The following is a 27401-nucleotide window of genomic DNA, read 5'->3' on the forward strand; positions in this document are numbered from 1 at the left end:
AACTCTTAAAAGGGGAGAAAAATAAAAGAAAAACTCTCACTAAGAATTCAAGGCTTTTTTTCCCCTACAACATGCCGTATCAAGGTTATAGGTTTATGTACATTGACTTCTAAGCAAAATTATAAGCAAGTAAATATTATAGATTATAGATAGCAACATGGTTATTAAGCACTCAATCAGAAATCATTGCCTTGAAACAGCCTGCCATCCGGAAGGTATTGTAAGGAGAATCTCATGCCTGGCTATGAATAGATAACATCTGGTCAGATTTCACTCTACCTTACAGTTCACAAAAATAATGTGCATTTAACCTCATCTCTCACCACACACACCTCTTCTCCAACAATGCATTTCATCCTTAGGCTTTGTGGAATTTCTATGAATTCTTTGAACATGGCTTGCTCCCTCTCATTATCCCTTAGGCTGTTCTACAGTCACCTCACCAAATGGGTAGCTCTGATTAACCCTTAAGATCTCAATTTTAATGTCACCTCCTCCATGAAAACTTCCATATATGCTCCACCCCAAGTTGGGTAACTCCTGTCAGCTCTCATCACTTCCTGTCTCATAGCACCCAGGATGCTCTTTGCTTGTCCCTATATAATTCTGAGGCCCACGGGGACAGCAACCACATATAACTCATTCAACACTGTATCTACAACATTTAGCATAGTGCCTAGAAAACAGTAGCCACTCAGTTACTATTCATATGGATGAATAAGTGAGTAATAAATTAATCTTAAAAACACAGACAAGAAAATAAAACAGAATTCTGACCAAAAAATAAAGTATGATCTGGAAATCCTTGTTTTGATTATTTAGAGCCTATGATTTCCTTATTTCTCAAAAAATCTTATATCTTGATGATGCAGGTGTTGGGGAGAGGGAAACGCATCACCTCTCTGTCACCACCTAAGCACCGCATCACTAGCGTTAATCATAAATCTCACATCATGGAAAGTTTTCCAGGCAGTGCCCCATGAGCACTGTGCTTTGTGAATTCATTCACCTGATCCTCCCAACAACCCCGTAACAGACATACTAATATTACCTTTTACAGATGAGGAAAATGAGGCACAGAGAGGTTAGTTAACTTGTAGAAAGGTACACAGCAGGGAGTCAGGATTTAAATTCAGACGTGGATTAGCTGACAATAGAAGCCATCTCAATTAAATATAAGAAAAAAGGTTTTAGCATCAGGGGAACGAGAAACATGGATAAATTTTATCATGGTTTAGTTTCAGAATTGCCTTCCTCCATCCTGTTTAGTGTAGAAATTGGATCTATCTGGCCCATTAATAGCAGTCAAGAATTTTGGAATGAAAATGAAAGAATGAAAATCTTCTTCAAAATAAAAGAAACTACAATTTCAAAATACCGTTTCCAGCTATAATTTCACCTTAATTTACTACTAAGTAAATAAATCCAAAGAGTATTTAAATTCTGAGTATTCTTTCTTGGTCCTGAGGTTAATATTGATACTGGCTATTATAGGAAGTTAAAATAAACACTTGCCTTGTATAAAATGTTAAGAACAAGAGAAAATAAAGTATCAGATGGAGATGGTATAAAAAGCCATCTATTAATTCCTATTAACATTGAAATTTGGGAAAGCTATTAGAACTTATTTTGTCCAACCTCCAACCCAGGGTAAATAATGATACTACGAAAAATTGGTTCAACTTTCCCGAGTAATAATTTTACTATGAAAGATTAAAAGTTCCAGAGTAGAATGCTTGTCTGCATGGAAATCATCACATATTTCACAGAAATAATCAGAGGTCACATCAACTGCCTCCCCAAACTAAATTATAAAGGGACAAACCTAGGGTGACAATATAATGAAATATGAATCTCTATTATTATATTCTTTTTATTGGGCTAAATAGGCTGAATAGCAACTTTTTTTCCTGTAAAGAACTTTTTCCAGGAAAGTACCAATAACTTGGAACAATGTAGAGGGCTCATTTCAGGTCTCTGGCAGTTCATAACTAATTAATATTTAATAAAACTCATAATTAGCCAACATCTAAGATAAGTCAAGACTACATGGTAGGCGAAGACATGGAGAACCAGTCAAGACCATAGCACAGAATTTAGCTGGCAAATTATGAAAAATTAAAATATAAATGGTCCTTCAGACAGAAACTCATTCCTGCCATTTTACAGATAAAAATAATAAGGCCCAAAGAGAATAGGTGACTTACCAAGATCACAAGGCAAGTCAAAGGCAGAGTCAAACTATCAGTTCAGTTCAGTCACTCAGTCATGTCCGACTCTTTGCGAACCCATGAATCACAGCATGCCAGGTCTCCCTGTCCATCACCAACTCCCGGAGTTCACTCAAACTCATGCCCATCGAGTCAGTGATGCCATCCAGCCATCTCATCCTCTGTCGTCCCTTTCTCCTCCTGCCCTCAATCCCTCCCAGCATCAGGGTCTTTTCCAATGAGTCAACTCTTTGCATGAGGTGGCCAAAGTACTGGAGTTTCAGCTTCAGCATCAGTCCTTCCAATGAACACCCAGGACTGATCTTCAGGATGGACTGGTTGGATCTCCTTGCAGTCCAAGGGACTCTCAAGAGTCTTCTCCAACACCACAGTTCAAAAGCATCAATTTTTTGGCGCTCAGCTTTCTTCACAGTCCAACTCTCACATCCATACATACCACTGGAAAAACCATAGCCTTGACCAGATGGACCTTTGTTGGCAAAGTAATGTCTCTGCTTTTTAATATGCTATCTAGGTTGGTCATAACTTTCCTTCCAAGGAGTAAGCGTCTTTTAATACCATGGCTGCAGTCACCATCTGCAGTGATTTTGGAGCCCAAAAAAATAAAGTCTGACAGTGTTTCCACTGTCTCCCCATCTATTTCCCATGAGATGATGGGACCAGATGCCATAATCTTAGTTTTCTGAACATTGAGCTTTAAGCCAACTTTTTCACTCTCCTCTTTCACTTTCATCAAGAGGCTTTTTAGTTCCTCTTCACTCTCTGCCATAAGGGTGGTGTCATCTGCATATCTGAGGTTATTGATATTTCTCCCGGCAATCTTGATTCCAGCTTGTGCTTCTTCCAGCCCAGCGTTTCTCATGATGTACTCTGCATATAAGTTAAATAAGCAGGGTGACAACATACAGCCTTGATGGACTCCTTTTCCTATTTGTAACCAGTCTGTTGTTCCATGTCCAGTTCTAACTGTTGCTTCCTGACCTGCATACAGGTTTCTCAAGAGGCTGGTCAGGAGTAAAACTATAGACTGAACCTATTGCAATTGCTGGTATTGTTTTTGACCTAGAAAAAGCTAGAAGAAGAAGGAGGGAGAGGAGGTGGGTAGAGAGAGAGAGGAGAAAAACAAAGAGAATCTCCCTACTGCTAGTCCAAGTTTTTGGGTTTTTTTGTGTTTTGTTTTGTTTTTTTTTTTTCACAATACACCAGGTCTCTGGTGTCTGCAAAACTGTTGCATTAGGGGTTGAGGCACAGAAAGATGTTGATGTTTGATCTCAATTACAAAAAACAGCTTTCATCTAAATAATTAGAAATTGACTCTGAGTGTTGGGAAAGTGGGAGTCTTTCCCAGTGACACAGTGGTAAAGAACCCACCTGTCAGTGCAGGAGACACGTGAGATGTAGGCTTAATCTCTAGGTCGGGAAGGTCCCCTGGAGAAGGAAATGGCAGCCCACTCCTGTATTCTTGCATGGGTAATTCCTTGGACAGAGGAGCCTGGTAGGCTACAATCCATGGGGTTGCAAGAGTCGGACACAACTGAGTGACTGAGCACACATGCATGCACTGGGAAACTGAAAGAAATAAAGTATAAGACCTTTCCATTTAAAGAATAAAATAACCGGGAAAGCAAAAAATAAATGGAGAATGAATGTCATTATATATGGGCTCAAATAATGCACCAGTTTACAAATCTTAAAAAATAATTACCTTTAAAACTATTTTGAGTACAGTCTGAGGGTTGGTAACAGTAGTTCACCATTTCATTTGAGCTTCTCTCCAAGGTTCCCTGGCTCCACCTAGTGCCAAGCAATTAAAAATTACAGGATAAACATGACTTGTAATTCAGAGCATACACTGCCACTTTCTTTTTTTCCTTAGAAAAGCAATCTGGGGAATTATTAGCCTCTTCTCCACAAATAGAAACTGTGAAGCATTTTAGCTCCTTGCAAACCTCAGTGTTTGTAGCAACCATAGACTGTTGTATATATCTACACACTCATATCCTGAAAGAAATTCAGCCCAATACACAATTCATTCTTTCATCCCACTGGCCTTATTGAATCCCAACTTCGTACCAGGCACTGTACAATGGGCTAGGGATGAAAAACAAGACCTAACAGTCTGGTAGAGAAGAGAAACAAGGAATCAAATACAATAGAGTGTAATCAGTATTTACAGCCTGAATTGAATTTTAAGAATGACTTTTAAGATGCCCGGGAATGCTCACAAGCAGACATTTGCCTTCATACTTCCAAATGAAGAATTAAGGAGAAAGGCAGGCAGAAACAACCGCCTTGTGATAGCCTGAAAGCACAGACTAGAAGGCCTTCAGGGAACTGATTATAGTAGGAGGCAGAGGCACAGTCATTAAGGAGTAGACTCTGAAGCCAGAACAGCCTGGTTTAATCTCAGTTCTTCTCCTTTACCCCTTGTGCCTTGATTGTCTCATTCATCAAACTGAGCCAGTAACCATGTCTCTCCCATAGGGTGATTGTGAAAATGAAAGGAGTTAACACAGAGAACGCACTTAGAAGTGCACCTGGCACACAGCAAATGCTCAACACTTACTGGCCGCAGCTATTTTGGGTGGAGTATAAACTCATAAGGACTGAAAAGGGAAGCAGTCATCAAGTGAGGTACAAATGGAGCTGAGACTCCATCTCCCTCCACACATGTTCTGTAGAGGAGTCAGCCCAGGGATACCCAGGAAAGCTCCCAGACAGACATTTGCCTCCATTCTCTAAGGACTCTGGGGGGGAGTCTAGGGAACCAGCTGCCTCAGAGGTGATCACTTTGACCTTTCAGTCCTAGTATGAAGGAAAATGCTGCCAGCACCTCCCTATATTCCTCAAAGTTACCAGAGGCTCAGTGGTTACATGAGACTAAGAGTCTCAAAGTAGAGACCTTTGTGGTCCCTGCAGTCTCCTTCACGTCAGGACAGAGGATGGTTGACAGGGTGGACAGAGAATGTGAGAGAAAGACCATGGCTTACTGGCGCTATCTCATTTTTGTCTGCCTTTTTCTTCTGATGTGTCTTGCCTCTCTTGGTACGCTCTCATCTCTCATCCACCAAGGGTCTAGGAGGAAAAGAAGAGGAGAAAACAGGAAAAAGAAGAAGGAGGAAGAAGAGGAGGACAGAGACTAATATTTTTTGATTATTTATGTCCTAAGCATCTCCTATGTACTAATCTCATTTAATTAGCACAATGTCTTATGAGACTTTTGATACTGTTATTATTGACATTTTACAATGGAGAAGACAAACTAAGACCCAGGGAGATTAAGTAGTTTACCCAAACTCACAGAGCTGGCATGTGGTGAGGTTGGGAATCTAATATGTCTAAACCACCACACTTAGAGTCTTCCATGTACCCTTATGCTTTCTGAAGGCCATCAGCATAATGGGCCAACTAGGTTTGCCTTCTTCATGAGAGATTCCATGCTCCAAAATTCTCTCTCCTCCTCCCCACCCAGAACACTGTCTAAATAGCTATTCTTTCAAAATACATAGGCAATTTAAAAAAAACAAACTATAATTTGTTGTTTTTGTTCAGTTGCTAAGTTGTGGTCCAACTTTTTGCTGTCTTTCGAACTGCAGCACGCCAGGCTCCCCTGTCCTTCACTATTTCACAGAGTTTGCTCAAACTCAAGTCCACTGAGCCGGTAATGCCATCCAACCATCTCATCCTCTGTCTCCCCCTTCTCCTGCCCTCAGTCTTTCCCAGCATCAGGGTCTTTTCCAATGAATCACTTTTGAATGGATTGTTAATTTGAATTTTTCCTAAATAAAAGCTAAAGAAATTTCATTTTTTCTTGAGAACCCATACCTTATTTAGTATTTATTGGCCATAAATATTCTTCTGGAGTATAAGTTCTTATCTTCATTATCCTCAACTAATACCCTTAAAATTAAAACCATCCTCTACTTCAAATATACATATTAGCCTTTTACAACTTCATATGCAATGAAGTTTTTGTGCTACTTCTCCTGGGAATCACCTCATAAGCCTCAACTTTACTACAGAATACAAAGTTGTCCCTCCCTCCCCCCACTATAAAAATTCAAGACATCTCTTAACATGCACAATCCTTTCCTAGAAGGACAAAAAGGTCAGACTTACAGGAGAGTTAAAGAATCCCATTTGGAAGAAAAGAAAATGATAGTTCAAAATTTAAGAGAAAGAAGAATTTTGTACTTGACCCTGAGAATCTCTATATATTACTTTTTCTGGTAATAAAATATAAATATAGTAAAAAAAAATAAATAAATAAATAATAAATAAAATTTTAAAAAATATAGTAAAAAATAAAAATATAGATTTGTGTTATAAGAGCATTTCTGATCTCTCCAAAGCTGAGCTACAAAAATAGAAAAAAGAAAATGGAAATAAGTATCAAGAATGATTACATGAAACCAATAGCCTCACAAAAATCATAGTAATGTAATCAATCCAAAACATTCATTTTGCAACAGGCAAGGTCACACTCTTGTGTCCACCCAGTACACATCAAGATAGCTTTGTTCTGCAGGTGCTGCTGCCTCTATCACGGAGAACCCAGGCAGGCAGTGACTAGGCAGGCTTTCCAAAATGGTTTCTTACTCTAAATTTAATTTGACTCATCAAGTGCATTATATACATGTTTGCTCATTTCTCACTTCTGTTCAAACAGCCTGAGTCACTATTTTGATTTAAAACTTGCAAAATAAATGCTGTCTGCAGACACCTAGCAACTTGTCATTGTTGTTTTTATAGGTCGAGTTTCTTAAATAGAAAAGAGTTCTGTAGATGCCCAACCACTTGAGTCAGAAATGTTTTTATAGCCCCACTTTCTTAGACAAAAGAAAGGGGTTTTCCCTTAATATTACACAAATATCTTTAAAGCCTTTGGTGCCCTTGGATCACCTCTGACATCGACCAAGTAGCAGGGGACAGCTCCGTGTAACCTCAGACTCAGCTCATCAAACCCCCTGTGCATCTTCTTTCTTTCTGTCTCAGAACCTTCACTGACTCTGTGCTGCACAACCCGGAAGTGCCCCTGAGCCCCTGGAGTCAATCCTCAAATAAGAAACGGTCATTTACCAGGTGATCTAGGAAGTCGGGGAGGGTAGAAAGGAATCACCCAAAGGGTTGCCTAGGGTGAAACTTGCAGATTCTCAAGAGTTTTCAGGGGAACCTAGGCCCCTATTGATCACAAAATAATTTCAATAATGTCCTCAACTGGATTTCCCTCCTTCCCTGTCTTAATCTTGAAATCACTCCACAAATAAGCTGCTGGCACAGAAATCTGTGTTTCAGAATCTGCTTTCTGGGAAGCCAAAATAAGACAAAATGATTCATATTTTAATTATAAAGATTTCAAGTCTTAAGGTCTGGTTAGTTTTTGAAAAATTATAATGCTGGATCTAAATATACTGCTCTTCATACTGTGCGTGTGTGCTAAGTGGCTTCAGTCGTGTCCGACTCTTTGTAACCCTGTAGACTGCAGCCCGCCAGGCTCCTCTGCCCATGGGATTTTCCAGGCAAGAACACTGGAGTGGGTTGCCGTTTCCTCCTTCAGGGGATCTTCCTGATCCAGGGATCGAACCTGCCTCTCTTAGTTCTCGTGCACTGGCAAGTGGGTTCTTTACCACTAGCCCCAGCTGGGAAGCCCCTGTAAGTTAGGTTTAGCCACATGTAAAGAAAAAGAACTATGGAATTCTGAACTATGGAACTGTGAACTCTGGAATCAATGACTGAAAAATAGACTTGGGATTTTTGGATTACTTCTCAACCCACAAACTCAGGGCATGAAAAAAATCTTTTCATTACACAAAGCTATCTGTTTTGGTGGGAATTTGTCCAAAAAGAATTTGTGCTATTGTAAGTTTAAACAAAAAGATATATAAGGAGCATTAATTGAATTGTCTATTTTAAGGGGGAAAAGTATCTTTTGAATGGTAAAAATATAGAGATTCTTCTTAGGAAACAATTTTTGTTCATTCAGACTATCAATAGCCAAAAATAACCTCTGAGACAAAGGGGAATCCCCAGAAGGCTGCTGAACAAAAATGCTTTGTGGATGGAAACGTAGGGCAGGTTAGTGTGTGGAAATGAAAATGGACTTTCCTCATTAATAGCGTTGGATTCATTCATTCAATAATGAGTGCTCTGCATGAGCCAATATCTTGCTAGGTAAATGAAATAAATAAAAATGCCACGTCCCTATTTTCACTGAATATCTGTTTCTAGTGGGAACACAGACAATAAACAAAATATAAACATAAAAACATAGCTAGAAATTGTGATAGGTGCTAAGAAGAGAAGTATAAGGAAGAGACTAAATTTAGATTACTGTCAGGAAAGAACTCTCCAGGGAAGCAACCTGTATGAATCCTCTAAGAAGAAGTTAGTCAGACAAAGAGTAGGAGAATGAGAGGTCTAGAAAGAACACTCATGTACTAATTTCACAAGGCAATAAAGAGCTCACTTGATTTATGGAAGTTTTTTTTTTTTTTAATTAATGAGTAGGAATGTAATAAGCAAGGCCAAGAGTGGCTCATGATGCAGCTTAAGAGGTAGGTAGAGACAGCTTTGTAGCTCCTTAAAGGCCATATCAAAATGCTTGGACTTCATACCAAATGCAGTGAGGATTGTAGAAACTATCCTGTCTAAATTTAAGCCAAAAAAAGCACGGGGTAGGGGATGAGAGGCTTCTTGGCAAAGAGCTAATCACATCATCTCTTCTTGACCATCAGGGAATTTACTGTTAAAACAGTCAGTTTTGATGCTGGATATCATAACTAACAGGAAACTCTGCCTATAGAGATTTAACTTTGTGTGATTTATCTCCATCTAACAGAATAGGGTTGTAAGATGGATCCAGTGCAAGTCAGTAGATCTGTATTGCAAGTGAGAATGAACGTGGTGAGATGTGTTAAGCTCCTGGGACTGAGATGGGGATCAATCAGGGTGCAGCAGTGAATAGCTGTCTTCTGTCGGGAAGACAATCAGAGCAAGGGCCATGCCCCAGGTCGGGAGTAAAGTCAGATGAGTAGAGAGGGAAGGATCTTAACAATTATTTAGTATCTACCAGATACTAGGTTCTATGCGAGTTATCGCAGGATTTCTTGTAATCTTCACACCCACCTTCTAACCTAAGCACGGCTCACCTCCATTTTAGAGATGAGGAAAAGGAAAGAGGGATGAAGTCATGGACTCTGTGAATACAGCTGAGAAGGAGCACTTCACCATCAGAAGTAAAGAGATTTAAAAAAAAAAAAACAAAAACCCATGCACCTAGATCTTTGTCTTATATTTCTAAACTCTTCAAAATGTCTGTCTAAAACAGACCGTCAGGATCTTTTCATTAGTTGGTGAATTGACCAGATTGCGGTCATCCTGTAGTCTTTAAAAAGAGGACATTGGTGGCAAATAAACAATGAGCTCATTAAAAACCACTTGTGAAACAATTAGGCAGGGGATTTTTGATCATTGTGAAAGCTGAGGGTGGGGATTTGGCTGCAGAAGGTGGCAAGGGCCAGCCTATCACCCAAGGGCCAGAGCAAGTTTGTCTTCCGTTTGAAGGTGTTAAGAAAAACAGGTTCCCTCCACACACACACAAAAAAAATAATAAAATTAAAAAAAAAAAAAAAAAACAGGCTCCCCTGTGGTTACTACATCCTGTAGCTTCTTTCAGTTCGCCTTTAAAGGACACAGGCAATGAACTGCCGCTAGGTGTCCTCAAAGTAAAAATAATCACGACTTCAAAAGTACTTTAGGACCTTTAAGAAGGAACGTGACTCAAGCCACCTGTTTTCCTTTGAATGACCCTTGCAATAAACCTTTCTCTGGGCTAAACTCAAAAAAAAAAAAAAAAAAAAAGAACATCATGCAGGTTCTTTGACTCCTCAGTGATAAGGGAGAGCAAGCATTTACTAGTTAACCAGGAACCTCTGACTGCTGCGAATGATATGGAGTCTGTAAAGAAAAGGACATTTCAGCTGCTGACTTTCATTTCCAATTAGATTTTGTATTACTCTGCTTCAGACAAGCAGACCACGGAGACTTTCAGTGAGAACACTGTTTTCGCCCAAACCTTACAGTCTTCTGGAGAGCTCTTCAGAATAGAAAACACCCAGGGGCCAGCTTATCCTTGGCTCTGAGCTCCTGAGCAATTTCAAGACTACAGAAACTGCTCTGGAAGATGTTTAAGGTCAAAACACCTTAAAACTTAAATTAGGTGAACTTCAACAATTGCCTTTGTTTTCTTTAGTTGTAGCATGGGCAAACAGAAGATTACTGTTTAGCAAAGTATGCCGTCATCAGTCCGTCCTTTAAAGGAACACAGACTTCGCTTCTCATCATTGGGCTCTGCAGGCTCCGAGTCCTCATCCTCCTCATTTTCCCTCCTCCCCTGCTCTTGCCCATCTCTACCTCTTGTCTCTCCTCTTTCATCTTCTCCCTCATTTAAGCATTTTTACATAAAAAATCAATTTCCTAATGATGGTCTGCTATACATGCAATATAAATAAGTGTCTGGTTTTAAAAGTCAGGAAAGGGGGAATAACAGAAGAGGAAAGGGGGAAAAGTAGAAAACAAACAGCATCTCAATCTGTACATGTCCAAAACTAAAGAAGGAAAATTAGGCTTCCAAGGGGTAGAGGTGGTGATAGAAGCCATAGAGAGCTCCCTCCTTCATCTTTCCCCTCAGATCTGGACTTCTATATCATGTTTTAGGAATTTCTAATCTGACCACAGCCAGGTGACTCATACACACTGACTGACTGTTTAGGCTTCTACAAAACACCTGGAGAGATAAAACTGACCAAGAAAACAATCTCTCATTCCACATTAGCCTTTCAAGGTGAGTAGGGGAATTTTCAGCATTTATTTGCATTTTGTTCACCAAAGACTCACAGGCTTTAATCTTGATTTCAGACATAGTTATGTCTGACAGTTGAAAACAATTTCCAAATTAAGTGATAAAGTGGCACAGACTAAAGCTTTCTTCTGCCTGGGGAGGGAAATTAAAATGAGTCAAAGATGACTTTATTTGGGGCCAGAAAGAACTGAGGTTTCTGTGGTGGGCATACCCTGTCTGCTGGCAGAAGTTTGCCCTTTGCCCCTCAGACCAACAATCCCCTCATACACCTCACTGGGCCCCGGTTGCATTTCAGGGACATGTCTTCTTCTCTGTCTCCCTCAAGGATAACTGAGATGATCTTTGTGATTAAAGTCTTTCTGAAAGCAAGCAATCAGGGAAAGAGAAAGTATGATCCACAGAGTCTAATCTCATAACCTAAGTGTTAACTAAACCCGTAGAAATGATCATATACCAGCACACCTCTTCTTTTTTTTTTTTATTTGCTTCAAATTTTTTTTCACTTATTTTTATTAGTTGGAGGCTAATTACTTTACAATATTGTAGCGGTTTTTGCCATACATTGACATGAATCAGCCATGGATTTACATGTGTTCCCCATCCTGATCCCCCCCTCCCACGTCCCTCCCCATCCCTTCCCTCTGGGTCTTCCCAGTGCACCAGCCCCGAGCACTTGTCTCATGCATCCAACCTGGACTGGTGATCTGTTTCACACTTAATAATATACATGTTTCAATGCTATTCTCTCAGATCATCCCACCCTCGCCTTTTCCCACAGAGTCCAAAAGTCTGTTCTATACATCTGTGTCTCTTTTTCTGTCTTGCATATAGGGTTATCATTACCATCTTTTTAAATTCCATATATATGCATTAGTATACTGTATTGGTGTTTATCTTTCTGGCTTACCTCACTCTGTATAATGGGCTCCAGTTTCATCCATCTCACTAGAACTGATTCAAATGTATTCTTTTTAATGGCTGAGTAATATTCCATTGTGTATATGTACCATAGCTTTCTTATCCATTCATCTGCTGATGGGCATCTAGGTTGCTTCCATGTCCTGGCTATTATAAACAGCAGCATGTCCCTTCTTTTTGTATGAGAATCAGAAGGGAAAAGGAACCAAGAAAATACTTTTCTGAAACTCAGGAGTCCTGAATTTAGAAACCCTAGAAGTAGAAGCAAACCATACACACAAAGAAATAACCACCTATTCAACTCTTGTGTCTAAGAGAACAGCTAACATTAATCAAGCACTTAAAATATCCCTGGCTTGGTGCTAGGACCTCTACAAACTTTAATTAATTTAATGATCTCAACAGACCTACAAGATATATATCAATTTTTAAATTGAGACATAGTTGACAACTTTGTGTAAATTTATGGTGTACAGTATATATAAATACACATTTATATATTGCAATGTGATTGCCATTGTGTATCATTATTATCTCCATTGACAAGAAAATTTTTGCTCAGAGAGATTTAAAAATTTTTTTTAAGTAGACAGCAATTTCTTCTGACAAAATTTGACTGAAGTCCTCACACTGTCTGAGAGCCTTGAAAACTTGGGAATTAGGAGACACTCAGTTAGCATTTAGATGGGAGATTAGACCATTCATTAATTTTTGAATCTTCAAAAATGGAAATGATATTTCTCAATATACGATAGAGGGAAACATACTCTCTCACCATCCCCTGTTTTTGTCTTTCTCTTTTTTAGAATTTTATCCTTATTTTTTCTCAGTAGACCCCACTTACCATTCAGTGGCACAGAGCTAGTGGATTTGAATCCAGGAAGATTCAGTTCAGCACCCGGACTCCTATTTCTTTTCTCAGCTGACTCAGCCTGTTGGCAGCTCACTGTGCCCCCCTCCATGCCACTACTACTGAGACCAAGTTGAAGGGTAGAGGACTGACACTTTTAGAAATGAGTCCTCTTGTGTGAATGAAGAGGAACAACTGTGAAATGACGAAAGAATGGAGTAAAATTACTCCCACAGACGACTTCCATTAGAAACTAACCTGTCTGTAGTACTATATCCCATTTGAAACACATTCCCTGAGTTTGGTATAACTCAGTGTGTGCCAAGGTTCTGAATGAGAAAAGAACAAAAATTTTATCATCCAACATCCACATCATCCACATCATCCAACCAAAAAATTCTATATTTTCAAAATTATCTGTCTGCCACTGATTGGAAATGGAAACAATTGGTCCTTCAAGACAAACAGTTTAAGAAACATTTATTTCATTAGGGTCTTTGTAGGTGTCTCCAGGTCTCCCTTATAAAGCCTATGAATCATTCAGCAAAACCTAAGTTTGTTGTCTGCCTCTCCACTAGAACCTAAGTTCCCCAAGGATGAGACTTTGTTTTATTCACTGCTCTACCCCTAATTCCTGATGTTCAATGAATCTTTGTTTAATGACTAAAATACACTCATTTCCCAGTAAGAAATGCCCAAAGTCTTGTTTAAGAGTTGCTCTGGATCACTTGGAGAATGGGTCACAGGACCCAAGTGATGGCAGTCTTCTGTCCCCAGCCTGCCTCCTCACCTTCCTGTCATCTATGTCTTGTCACTCAGCCCAGACCTTCACCTCCCCAGGAGGACAGGTAGGAGAAATTATTTCCATTTCTTTTCCCCAGATGAGCTTCAGAATCATTTGGGCATATTTTCCAAAGAGTTCCATTGAGATTTTGATTGACATTATGGCAACCCACTCCAGTGTTCTTGCCTGGAAAATCCCATGGACTGAGGAGCCTGGTAGGCTACAGTCCATGGGGTCGCAAAGAGTCGGACACGACCGAGCGACTTCACTCACTCACTCTTAATATACAGAGTAAAGATGAACATCTTTAGAACATTGAGTCTTCTCACTTGAGCATGATATGTCCCTTTTCTTGTCTTTTATAAATCACAGCAACATTTTATAGTTTTTGTATCATTTCTACATATTTATTGACAAGCTAATTTTAGGATGTTTTATTTTTATTGCTGCTATGGTATATGTGCATCTCCCCATAACCTTTTATTTCCTAATTATTGGTATAAAAGAAGAAATAAATCATTTTGTGAATATTTATTTTGTATTAATTCAGTTTAAACTTTTACTAATTCTAAGAACTTTTTATTTATTATCTTCAGCATAATATCAGTATCATGTTATCGGCAACTGATCATTTTATCTTCTTCAGCTTCTTTCCTCTAGTTGTATCTCTTTTTCAGCTCTTTTTTTTTTTTAATGCACTCAGCAGAGTGAATTCTTCTTAAATAAACCTTATAAAATAAAGGAAAAATAGAAAGCAACCTATTTTCACCTGGATAAAAATTCAGAAAGTGAGTCATATGTCACAGCAATTTTTTTGCCTTTGGTCATGCCGCACTGCATGACAGATCTTAGTTTCCTGAAAGTGAAAGTGAAAGTCACTCAGCTGAGTCCAACTCTTTGTGATCCCATGGACTATACAGCCCATGGAATTCTCCAGGCCAGAATACTGGAGTGGATAGCCTTTCCCTTCTCCAGGGGATCTTCGCAACCCAGGGATTGAGCCCAGGTCTCCCACATTGCAGGCAGATTCTTTGCCAGCTGAGCCACAAGGGAAGCCCAAGAATACTGGAGTGGGTGGCCTATCCCTTCTCCAGGGGTTCCAAATGGAACCAGGGTCTCCTGCATTGCAGGTGGCTTCTTTACTAACTGAGCTATCAGGGAAGCCCTGACCAGGGATCAAACCCATGCCCCCTGCAGTGGAAGCACAGAGTCCTAACCACTGGGCCACAGGGAATTTCCATGTCATAGCAGTTTAAATGGCATGGAAATGCTATATTAAGTCAAATCCCCCACTGTACACCTAAGGCAAATGAGGATCAGAGAGAGTAATTTTCCTTCCCAGGTTATTAAGTCTACTTAGGGGAAAGGACTCATTTCCTGTTTCCACTAATTTGTTGTTATACCATGTCTACATAGCATATCTTCCACATGATTCCTGCTTTTTCTCATCAAATCTCTCCCCCAAGTAGGCCCTGAAGAACCTGATCTGAGAGTGTAAATAACAATTATAGTAATTTACAGGAATTTCTTATTATGTACACCTCATTAAATTATGGCAAAATTGTGTATATCCCTAAACAATTCTCAGCCAAACACTGCTGTAAGTTGTATTTCATCACAAAATGATATTGCCCTTGTGTACTTATTCTTCATAATTTCTACCATTTTTATCTGCTTTCAAGGAAATATTGGTGCAAATATTTCTGAACTGCCTAACTAAATGGTGATTGTTGTCCATTCACTCAGTCATGTCTGACTGTTTGCAACCCCAAGAACTGCAGCACGTCAGGCTTCCCTGTCCTTCACCATCTCCCAAAGCTTGCTCAAACTCATGTCCACTGAGTCAGTGATGCCATCCAACCATCTCGTCTTCTGTTCCCCCCTTCTCCTCCTACCCTCAATCTTTCCCAGCATCAGGGTCTGTTCCAGTGAGTCACTCTTCACATCAGGTGGCCAGAGTATTGGAGTTTCAGCATCCGTCCTTCCAGTGAATATTTAGGCTTGATTTCCTTTAGGATTGACTGGTTTGATCTCCTTGCTTCTCCAGCACTCCAATTTGAAAGTATCAGTTCTTTGGCACTCAGCCTTCTTTGTGGTCCAGCTCTCACATTCATACATGAATACTGAAAAAACCACAGCTTTGACTATACGAACGTCTGTCGGCAAAGTGATGTCTTTATTTTAATACAGTATGTTTGTCATACTTTCCCTTCCAAGGAGCAGGTGTCTTTTAATTTCATGGCTGCAGTCACCATGTGCAGTGATTTTGGAGCCCAAGAAAATAAAATCTGCCACTGTTTCCACTTTCCCCCTTCTATTTGCCATTAAGTGATGGGACCAGATGCCATCAGCTTAGTCTTTTGAATGTTGAGCTTTAAGCCAACTTTCCCCCTCTCCTCTTTCACCCTCATCAAGAGGCTCTTTAGTTTCTCTTTGCTTTCTGCCATTAGAGTGGTATCATCTGCATATGTGAGGTTGTTGCTATTTCTCCTGGCAATCCCAGTTCCAGCTTGTGATTCATCAGCTCAGCATTTCACATGTTGTACCTATATGGTCAGAGGAGGAAATTGGATACCAGAACTAGGTAATGAGCATTTATCCTAACTGAGTGTGTCTAAAGTCCAAGGCATTGCATTGAATAATGTTTTTCCAAATTTTTTTCCAAAGGTTTGTAGTTACACTGTGAGATATGACATGCAACATACATTCAGCACTTCTCCAAAGCTCATATTCGAAGCCATCTGTCCTGTTCTCCTGCCCAGTTTAGAAGTGCCTCTGTGAACTTGCAGTTGGAATTCAGAAAGACTCTTTAGGAGTCCATTTGTTTATAGAAAAGAAACTTTCTAAGGAAGAGGAGAGGTACTGCCTTTCAAGAATCTGAGCCTTCATCATGTCAGAAAAATTCTTTTTGGACTGGGACAGTGATTTCATTGTCAAATTTTTTCACATTATTTTTTAAATATATCTTTTTCATAAGTTTTTAAAATCGATTTACATTCAAAAAAATCTAAATTTTAGAACTTTACTCTGAGAACTTTTAGCTGTCGCCAACTACCTATAGCTACCTGGGTAACTCAGTCGGTAAAGAATCTGCCTGCAATGCAGGAAACCCTGGTTTGATTCCTGGGTTGGGAAGTTCCCTTGGAGAAGGGATAGGCTACCTACTCCAGTGTTCTTGGGTTTCCCTGGTAGCTCAGATGGTAAAGAATCTGCCTGCAGTATGGGAGACCTGGGTTTGATCCCTGGGATGGGAAGATCCCCTGCAGGAGTGAGTGGCAACACACTCTTGCCTGGAGAATCTCCAAGGACAGAGGAGTCAGGAGGGCTTCGGTCCGTGGGGTCACACAGAGTCGGACACAACTGAGCAATTACACACAATTACCTATGACTAAAAGTCCCCATCTTTATTCTTTAAGAAATTAACATTTTCTGTCTGGGGACATTTTAGTATTTGCAGCCTGTAGCACAATAAAATACAAACTAAATCCATCACAGTGATGCATTTGAAATTATTTTACTGTATCTAACTAAACTCTGAAAAAGTTATGTCTGTATACTTTACTAATATCCACATTGATCATGAGTCAGCCTTAGTTGTTTTATGTTTAGTTAGAACTGTATGCTTTGAAAAATTTGTTTGAGATTTTTATTTCACCTATCAACAGCATTTAGTTGATTGTTTTAAATGTGTCTCTTTAATTCAAAATGAGTATTTAAAATAAAGTTGGCTCAATTTTCTAATGATAGACCTTATAGATAAAATGTGACTTGATTTTAAAATAATGAATTGATGTAGACTGCAAATTTAAAAAAAAAATAAATTAGCATTTCCCAACTACAGACTGACAGGAAGTAGCATTTGGTACCTGAATTTACTTCATTATTATAAGATCCTTATGCTCCCCAAATCAAATTATTTTTAATACATTTTAGTACATATATGATTACAACATAGTGAGAAGAAAAGAACTTTTAAATAGTTGTCTTCATAAGAGTAGAGGACTACATGATATGACTATGATAGCAATGTGGATTATAAGAATTTATTTCAACCTCTGATTTTAGTACAATCAACTAACTCTGGGGCTTCCCAGTGGCTCAGTGGTAAAGAATCTGCCTGCAAGGCAGGAGCCACAGGAGATGTGGGTTTGATCTCTGGGTTGGAAAGATTCCCCGGAGGAGGGCATGGCAACCCACTCCAGTTATCTTGCCTGGAGAATCCCATGGACAGAGGAGTCTGGTGGGCTACAGTCCATGGGGTTGCAAAGAGTCAGACCTGACTGAAGTGACTGACCATGCATGCACGCAACTAACTTTAGAGAAAAAAATCCTGCTCCTGCGAGTCACAGTCATTTTCCAGTTTTATGAATTGATTGACTCATCTTTCATTTACCCATTTCTTCATTTTCAAGCATATGTATTAAGCACTCATTGGGTAGGATGTAGGCCCACAACTAGGTACTAGAGAAAGACAGAAGTAAACAACATGAAGTCCTTCTCACACTACCCGTCCCCCACCATCCCATGGGGTTCACATTCTAACAGCAAAGAAAAACCGTAAATAGAAATGTGTAAGGTAGTTTCCAGTTTTATGAAGAAAATAACAGAGCTACAGTGGGGAGAGTGATACCTGTGTATAAGATGGCAGGGTAAGGTATCTTTAAGGTAGTGACTTTTGAAAGGAAGCCTGAAAGAACTGACCACACAAGCCAAAGCAATATCTGAGAGAAAGGCTTCAGACAGAAGGAATCAGTGCAAAGACCCTGAAACAGGAGTAATGAAGGATGAGTCCCACTTTTTTTTTAGGGGACTTAATCCTTTCTCTTTTTCGCAATATTTTTGTCATATAATCGTACATTTTTAACTCAGGATTGGTGCACACAGTCAAAAGATTGTCACCAAGCACCTACTATGCCAAAACCAGGCTGATTACTCTAAAGATGCAGACCCTGTTTGAAAGAACTTAAGAGCAGCCTCTGTAAATAGGACGACATAGAACTTGAGCTTCACCAGTCAGCCAGAACCTCTGAAACTGGAGGAAAATGTGCTCTTTTTTGCTTTGTGTTGTCTATGTTTAATTTTTTTTTTTTTTTTTTAAGGAACAGGGGGATATCACTTGCAAAATAGAAATTGAGGTTTATCTTTCACAGTCTAAAGTAGTCCAGTAGGCCATAAATCAACTGGTCATTTCTCCATTTAATGATTTACCACCTTACCAAAGGAATCTCCTTGTTAGCTTTTTATGAGGCTTATCATCTAGAGCCAGCCTCCAAAATTAGAGGCTAATAAATGATTAGTTACATGTCTAGATGTGCAACAGCTGATTGAGGAGTAATAAAAGATCCCTCCCCCATTACCTTTCAGCTGGGTGATTTATCTGTGTCCACTGGCACAATCCTGTAAAAATCTGAAAATTACTCTGCTACTGTGTTCAACATAGGCAACTACCGGCATAGGCCTCTTCAAAGTGGCTTTGGGGGAATCTCAGTAATCTCATTTGGCTGCTTATGCTAATCACATTTTGCAGTCTCAAATTTCTACCTCCCTCTGTTGTCATGTTGGTATTTTTATTTCTACTTATAATTTCCAAAGTCATGGGTTTTTCAAATGTGCTGTCAAATTTCACCCATCTTGATTAAGATTCCACTAATTTTGGAAGTCCAAGTAATGCTAACAATAGCTGCAAAAAGATCATCTTTTTAAATCCAATCTTTTCTTTCCTGGTAAATTCACAAGCAGATTATATAAAAATATTTGTAAGGGGCAAAAATGTTTTATATTCCATTAGAAAGTAAAAGTTTTCATATACTTCAGAAGTATCTTTTCTAGCCCAATCTAGATATGTAGATATGTCCTGCCTTGGAGGATGATGGATGGATGGATGGATGGATAGATAGATAGATAGATAGGTAACAGATGGAAGGAAAGGAGGGAAGGAGGGAGGGAGAGAAGGGAGGAAAGAAAAGGAATCTACACATCACTAGGCCCAGGGACCTACTGCTCTGGTTTGCAAATCTGGAAACTTGATATGCTTGATTTTCTTAGGATTGATGAGCCTTTTGGAAGCTGCTTCAGTCTAACAATTTCATACAAAAATTCTTATTTAAAAAATTTTATTGAAAATCATTTAAAAAAATTCCCTAGAAGAAATCTCCCTGACCAAGATCTAAGGCCAACTACCTGCCTTCTTATGGAAAGATGCAAAGGATGTATTCAACAGTAAAGTTTGGTTGGTAGAGAGAGAATCTGAACCTGAGTTGGTATTCTCTCGCAGAGGTCACTATTGTTATTATAGAAAGAACAGAAAATGGAACTGCCAGAGTAAGTGAGCTGATGGCTGAGGCAGAGGATGCAAATGACCCCTCCCTTTATAGGGTCATCACATGCAAGATTTGGTCCTCAGATCTCAGAAAGTGCCACACCTCAATGCAGATGACACAATCACAGAAGATCAAAGAAAGGATGACTCTTGTTAATGTAATTCACAATAGGTGGGTGTATATGCTGGTAATCAGCACTCCTCACAAAATACAGCACTCCTCACAAAATATTCCTGGCTCTCCACTTTTCTGATATGTGGTAGGACTGTTTCCCCACCCTACTGATGTTAGCCATGCTCAGTATTTTAGCTAAAAAAAAAAAAAATGAAGTGAAATGTGTCACTTTCAGGCTGAAGCTCTAAGAAACAGAGTGTGATTTGCCACTTCCTCAGCTTGGTTATTGTGGATGTACAGGTTTTGGTGACTTGCAATGACCATGCCCTAAAACAACCTTTGTTGAGTGCATATGTGTGAAAGAAAGAAAAAACGTAATTGCTGGATCAAGCCACTGAGATAGTAAGGTTGTTTATTACAGAAACATAACCCAACCTATCCTATCTGTTGTGGTACATAGCCCAGAATTTAAAATTATTTTAAATTAACCCTACTTGGATTCAGTGTATATTGACAACCCAACTAATATGCAGAAGTTGTCTTGGTGTTTCTATAATCAGAACAAAAGGAACTAGAGGGTGTTGTACGATGCCTGAAAAAGCACAATGAACTAGGACTGCATTGTAATAGAGCATACTCTTTGGTGATTGCATTAGACCTACCTGCAAAACACCACAGCTCATTCACTCATTCATTCATTCACCAAATATACAGTGCTTACTATTAATATATACCAGAACCTGTTCTGGACCTTGGGGATACAACCATGAAAAGATCGAGATAGTCCTATACCTTTCAGATGTACTTATTATCTTAGCCTTACTCTGATTCCAGATTCCATGAAGATCATGTACATTTCACCAACACATAGTCCTTTATCGTAATTGCCTAGGCTGCCACTTACTTGTTCTAAACATACCCTCTCATCAGTGCTTCTCAAACTATTGGGTTTCTTTTCTAATCCATTCCAGACTAATACTTTTGCAAAATACAGGGAAAATATAATTAAATGCAATAAAAATAAGTTACTAGAAAAATAGCTCATGAGGCTGGATGTCAATGTAATGTCAATAAGCTATAAAAGTTTCTAAATGATCACTTGCAATTTCTGTACTTATCTCCTCCAGGAGGACAAAAGGTTCTCAATCACTGATCTATGGACCACACTTTGAGGAGGACTACTCTGGACCAGCAGGGAGGACTTAAGCAAGCTATGTTTTCTGTGTTCATTTGTGAAACCATCTACCTCTTACCAAAGTTATAAAGTTTTGTATGTCGTGTAACCTCTTCAGGTCAATTACCCATTGCCCATTTAGCTCACCAATATGTATTATTACTTAGTTAATATTTTTAAAATCAACTCACTCTTTCATATGGATAAATTTTAAACTTCTCCATGTAGATGACAAAAACAATTTCACTTGCCATAATAAAATGTAACTGTATAAAGTGCTTGGAGTAAGTAGTTATTCAAGTCTAGGGAGATGCGGTTGCCTGCTCTGAGATTTCAAATCTCACCAATGTCAAAATGAAATCTCCTATTTGACATAATCAGAAAAGTAAGAGGAAATTAAAAAGAAGGCCTTACTCATTATGTGTTTCAGTGCTGCGTAATACACTACTTGTGTGCCATCTAAACCATTTTAAGGATCAAATGGTGGTCTCATAATCAAATGGGTAACTGTGATTGAGCATCGGTGTCAAATATCACCACTTCCTTTCCTGGTACCTGTCTTACAGACAACTAATGCTATGGACCATAGGCTCACTTCAACTTCTGAAAATAATATTTTCCCCAAATGTAAACAGTATCTCTGAGACTGGGGAGTTCTATTGCAGCATCTGGCATACCATAAGTATCAAACAAATTTGTATTTCCTTCCTTCTTCCATTAATAACCAGTTTCTTTTCCTGATTAAAAAAAAAATGTGTTTCTGCTATATTTAAAATGGATAACCAACAAGGATCTACAGCACATGGAACTCTGCTCAGTATTATGTGGCAGCCTGAACGGGAAGGCAGTTTGGGGGAGAATAGGTATATGTATAACTGAGTCCCTTTGCTCTTCACCTGAAACTATTGCAACATTGTTAGTTGGCTATACTCCAATACCCAACAAAAAAGTTTTTAAAAATAAAACAAATTTATCAAATTTTTAAAAAAAGAAAAAAAAAATATGGTTAATGATGGAAATTCCCCCTTGGGCTCCCTTGTAGCTACAAGGGAGAAAAACTAATTCTTTCCCACTTGTATTTTTTTTTTTTACTGTTGTAATTATTTAATCATAATCCACAACTATAACATTGGTGATATCAGCCAACAGACCAGAGATTTAGTTTGCTATCTGTTTTCACATGGCTACAATTCTCACCAACTCAGAGCGTTACTTTAGCACTAGGGAGCAGAGACTCCCCAGGACAGAAGAAGAGTCATTTAACCAGTTGTATGTCTCTATGTATTACTCCCAACTAAATGTGAGATCAGGGCTTCTGCATGCTCTAGGTTAAGCTGTGAATATGCACAGGCTAGAAAATATGATTTATGTTATATTCTCAGAGACATGGCTATAAGCTGAATCTTCATAACAAAACAGTCCTTCCACAAGCATTTCTTACCTAACACTGAACTTTTATCAAAGAATTTTTTTTCCAACTAGCTGTTTCGAATAAATGCTAACCATACAGTGTCTCTTCTCTCCCTTCAGGATATACAAACCACAGAATTCCGATGACTCACCCCAAAATAGCTTATGAATATGCCAAGGGCGGAAGGGCATGCTGTTTGGTTCTTTAAAACTTCCTGCCAAACTGAAGAAACTGAACATACACAGATATTTGGGGACTAACTATGAGTAATAATGAGAATTTAATCCCTTTCAGTCTTCTGGGTTAGCAACAGCTTGCCTAACATGTGCGGCAACATCCTGTTTGCTACATGTGACTTCTCAAAAAAATAATAATATAATATTAATAGCACAGTGTTTCATTGTTAAGACTGCTGTTATCTATGTCAGTGGTTCCCAAACATTTGCAACCATTTGTAGATTAAGGTCATATATTGGAAGAAATGTCACTAACGGCTTAATAGAACAAGCATGTTATCAGTTTAACTTTGAAATTTAAAACAAATAAAGGATTCAATGTATAGAATTTTAAGTCTGCATAAGCCCTTAAAACGGGTTTGAATCTCAGATATGCCACCTGTAGCAGTTACTTGAACCCTCCAAGTTCTAATTTCCCTATATGTAAAGTGAGGATGATAATGATGCTATTGTTAGACATGTATGTAAACAAAGAGTACTGCTAAGTGAATAAGTTATCTAGTACTAACAAGGAATCTGAAGACCACAACCATTAACTGACCTAAGAAGGGTCACACTCATCAGTCAAGTGCCAGGACAGAGCATTTTATAAAGCTGTGGTTAAATACAGTCTCCGGAGCCAGTCAGCCCAAGTTCAAGCCCCAGTTTTCCCATCTGCTAGCTGCATCACCTTCAGCAGGTCACTTTTCTGTGCTTCAATGTTCTTATCTATAATATTAAGATAATAATAGTTCTTTTATCACAGGGTTGTAACAGCTTAAAAAGAATACAGGTAGCAGTGCCTGGCACATAATAATTAATCAACAAATACTACCACCCCCAAATTGGAAAGCTCTGGTTCTTCAAAAAAAAAAATTATTTTTAACTAAAATAAATGTCAACAATGACAGACTTTTTTTTAACAGTGACAGTTTTTAAAAACTTGATCCAGAAAAGCAACCCAAACTTTAAACACACATACACACACACACACACACACACACCACTTAAGATAGTTTACAAAGTAATTAGAATATTTGCAGATGTCTTTACAGGTCAAGGTACTTGTGCTCTGCAGCCATGTTGATGTGTCATCCTTCCCTTTTCCTGTAGAGGAAGGATACAAAACAAAAATATTATACACAACAACCCCAATTACTAAAGAGTTACCTTGATTAGAGTTTGAGAAGAATGCCATCATCCAGCTGCACTTGACATTCGTGGAAGAAGCTTGGTGCAATGGGAGGAGCATCAGACTCCCCTTTTCAGTCCAGGCTCTGCCGCTTGACCAGCTATAGTAAGTTGCTCAGACTCTGAGTTGCCATCTGTAAAATGGGAACAGTAGACAGAGACCACCTTATTATAAATACTATAAATTCTTTTGATGCAAATTAGCACTAACTCCCCCGCCACAGTTCAGTTCAGTTCAGTCTCTCAGTCCTGTCCGACTCTTTGTGACCCCATGAACCGCAGCATGCCAGAAACTGCTTACCACATATTTGTTTAAATAATAAATAAGATACAAATTAAAGATTTTAGGATTTATTGTGTCCAGTCCCTAACTGACACCACTATATCCCTACTCCCACCCAAATAGTACCTAATTTGAAAATCACAGATGTAGGCCCCTCCATTGATGGCCTCCAAGTGTTAAATGACTATAGTCGCTAGCTCCTTAATAAAAAGCTTAAAATGATGACAGTGGTATAGATAAAGAACTTCTTCCCAACTCATCATTTGTTTTTCAAATAATAGACATTTGTACTGTCTTAAAAGTTTTGTGAGTGATTTTAACCCCAATTTGAAACCAAGTGGTCAAAGGACCTTGGAAACCATACTCCCTACCCTCAATAGACGTCATTTCCAAAAACAAGAGAAAAGAGGGAGGTGGGAGGGGGGATTGGGATGGGGAATACATGTAACTCCATGGCTGATTCATGTCAATGTATGATAAAACCCACTGAAATGTTGTGAAGTAATTAGCCTCCAACTAATTAAAAAAAAAAAAAAAGAAAGAAAAATATCCACATGGCCTTTGTACTCCATTTGTCTCTTGAAGCACTATAAGAAATAAATGGGAATGTTTTGTGATTTGGGAATAGGTTGTGGGTTTGGACAGGTATGGGCTCTTACAGCTCCTCACACCTTCAAGGAAAAAACTTGCTGAACAGAACTCTGCTTAAAAACTTTAGGGATCCCCACTGTGCAGACTACTTACTCTGATCATGTCACAAATGAAGATCAGATGGAGACCGCCCTTCAGGGTTGCACATGTTTGCTGGCACAGCATTCTCACTGCGTCAGAGCCTCACCTGACACTTACTCATTACTGGATGAAAAGCCAAGGCCTAGTAGTGTTGGTCATGTGTAACTTGCCAGGTCCAGCCAAGTATCCCAGGCCCTTTCAGAAATAGTCCACCAATTTGCTTCCCCACTATACCCTGAAATATTTCTATGCCTGTAGCCATCACAGACTCCTAAAATCTCTTGTCACTATGAGCTTACTCCTATCTCTTCTGACGGTTCTCTTCCTCCATTACAGCCAGCTTCTGTATCAGACCTAATGCAGACACTGGGAGACTCTTCTCTGTGGGCTTTCAATAAATATTTATTCAACTCTATTTTGTCATACTCAGAGATAATAGGAAGCAAGGATTACTGTATTTCCTAAATGCATCTTAAAACTCTTTGCCTAGGGTCAGGATGAAAGTGGGTTGTTTCCTTACAGAAAAACCAATTTTCTCAAATGCACTGCCTTCATCAGACTCAATGCAGATACTGTATATTATTCAAGGTTTATAAAAAAAAATTCAACATCTGCCATAACAGCTTAAGGTTCCAAGGCAGAAAATCTGAATCAGTAACAAAATTCTCCCCAAGTAAGACATGGTTCTTAAATATCAAATAAAGAGTCAAACCTGTCATGAAATATGTATTGGACAAAAACAGCATAGAACCAGCTCTTGTTTCTGGATATTTCAAACAGTATGTCCTCCCATTTTCCATCGTGGATTCCCTGTCATTACTTTGTACACACTCTGTGCTTGCAAAGTGCTGGGAGCATAGATACATATCTGGGGGCTTTTGTTACAGAAATAAAAAAGAATTAATATGGGCTTGCAAGAGAAGCAAGAAAGGAAGTGAAAACGGAAGCAAAAAAAAAAAAAAAAAACCCCAAACCTGTGACTAATCAGCAATCTGTTCCATGAATATAAACACTTCGGTATCGTTTTTTTGTGTATTAACATCTTAAATCTAAAACAAGCCTATGAAGCTCAATTCTGTGTCCAGCCTGGACAAAGATAAACTCTTATCTGTCCTCTGCACCTGTAACCGTTTTGACTTATACATAGTTTGCCCTTTTACTTTGCTTCAGGGTCAGCTAAGCAGCAGAAGGAATGCCTGGGATCACGTTGCTGTTGTGACTAATCTCTACAAAGAATAGTGCAGGAGACGAAAGGGAAACCACCTCCAGAGCCCTCAAAACCAGGAGCAGAGAGCCCAACAGCCTATCCGAAGACAGATAGTACAATATCTTAGTATAAGGTTTAAAACGCACTGTCCCAAATCAATCCCCTCATTAGAAAGTTACATAGCCTCAAAAATCATCATTATGAATTTTATATACTTAGTCACTCAATTACGTCCGATTCTTTGAGACCCTTTGGACTTTAGCCCTTCTCCAGGGGATCTTCCTGACCCAGGGATTGAACCTATAGCTCCTTCCATAATGGATCTAACATTCTAATATAATGCTATGTCAAGGCACAGGATAAAATCCAGGGCAGCAAAAAGGAAAGAACATGAATTTTGGTAGCCTGGCAGATACAGTTTTTAATCTCAGTTCTGCCACTGACTTGCTGAATTAATGTAGAAAGTTAGCCTGCTCATGCTGCTTCTCTTTTCTACATTTATAACAAAGGAGGACATAAGAGTTATCTCATTGTATTATCGTGAAGATTAAAGCCTGGATTTTTGGCAGTACTAGACCTGACGATACAGTGTTCTAGGTGTCAGTGTCCAAAGAAATCCTCTCTGTGTATGAATATGTCACAGACACAGACACAGTCACACATGTGCACCTGCACATAGGCTTATAATTTTTTTTTAACTAATGCATTTCTGCATTAGGTGGTGCTAGTGGTAAAGAACCTGACTGCCAATGCAGCAGGCTCAAGAGACGTCGGTTCAATCCCTGGGTCAGGAAGATCCCCTGGAGAAGGAAATGGCAACCCACTCCAGTATTCTTGCCTGGGAAATCCCACAAACAGAGGAGCCTGGCAGCTACAGTCCTTGGGGTTGCAAAGAGTGGTACACGACTGAGCTCACACACACAATGCATCTCTGAGTATGCAAAAAAGCCAGGGAAATCCTCAGAGGCCAGAAAAAATGAGAAAACACATATGCAAAGAGGGATGCAGGTGCTTGAGACAGCATTTGTTTGTGGGCATCTTCTTCTCTGATCCACGATCAGAGAACCAGCAAGGTGGGGGCAAAAACCTAAATCCAGGATTCTCAAAATCA

At 39.1% G+C, this 27401-nt stretch overlaps 1 long non-coding RNA gene across 5 annotated transcripts in view; it reads right to left on the bottom strand.

Annotated features, from left to right (window-relative positions):
* The window catches only part of LOC133048719 (uncharacterized), a 108669-nt gene extending 84469 nt beyond the window's left edge, over nucleotides 1-24200 (bottom strand). For 4 of the 5 annotated variants that reach the window (XR_009691112.1, XR_009691115.1, XR_009691114.1 and 1 more), the window contains exons 1-3: nucleotides 24048-24200; nucleotides 3937-4025; nucleotides 3603-3800 (exon numbers count right to left, since the gene is read on the bottom strand). This is a non-coding gene — a long non-coding RNA (uncharacterized LOC133048719). Of the gene's footprint in view, nucleotides 1-1745; nucleotides 3102-3602; nucleotides 3801-3936; nucleotides 4026-24047 lie in introns of those variants that run through there. The other variant, XR_009691111.1, reaches the window with a different exon arrangement.
* Between the last annotated feature and the right edge of the window lie 3201 nt (nucleotides 24201-27401).

Source organism: Dama dama, chromosome 29, assembly GCF_033118175.1.
Source record: "Dama dama isolate Ldn47 chromosome 29, ASM3311817v1, whole genome shotgun sequence".
In the NCBI taxonomy this organism is placed as follows: domain Eukaryota; kingdom Metazoa; phylum Chordata; class Mammalia; order Artiodactyla; family Cervidae; genus Dama; species Dama dama.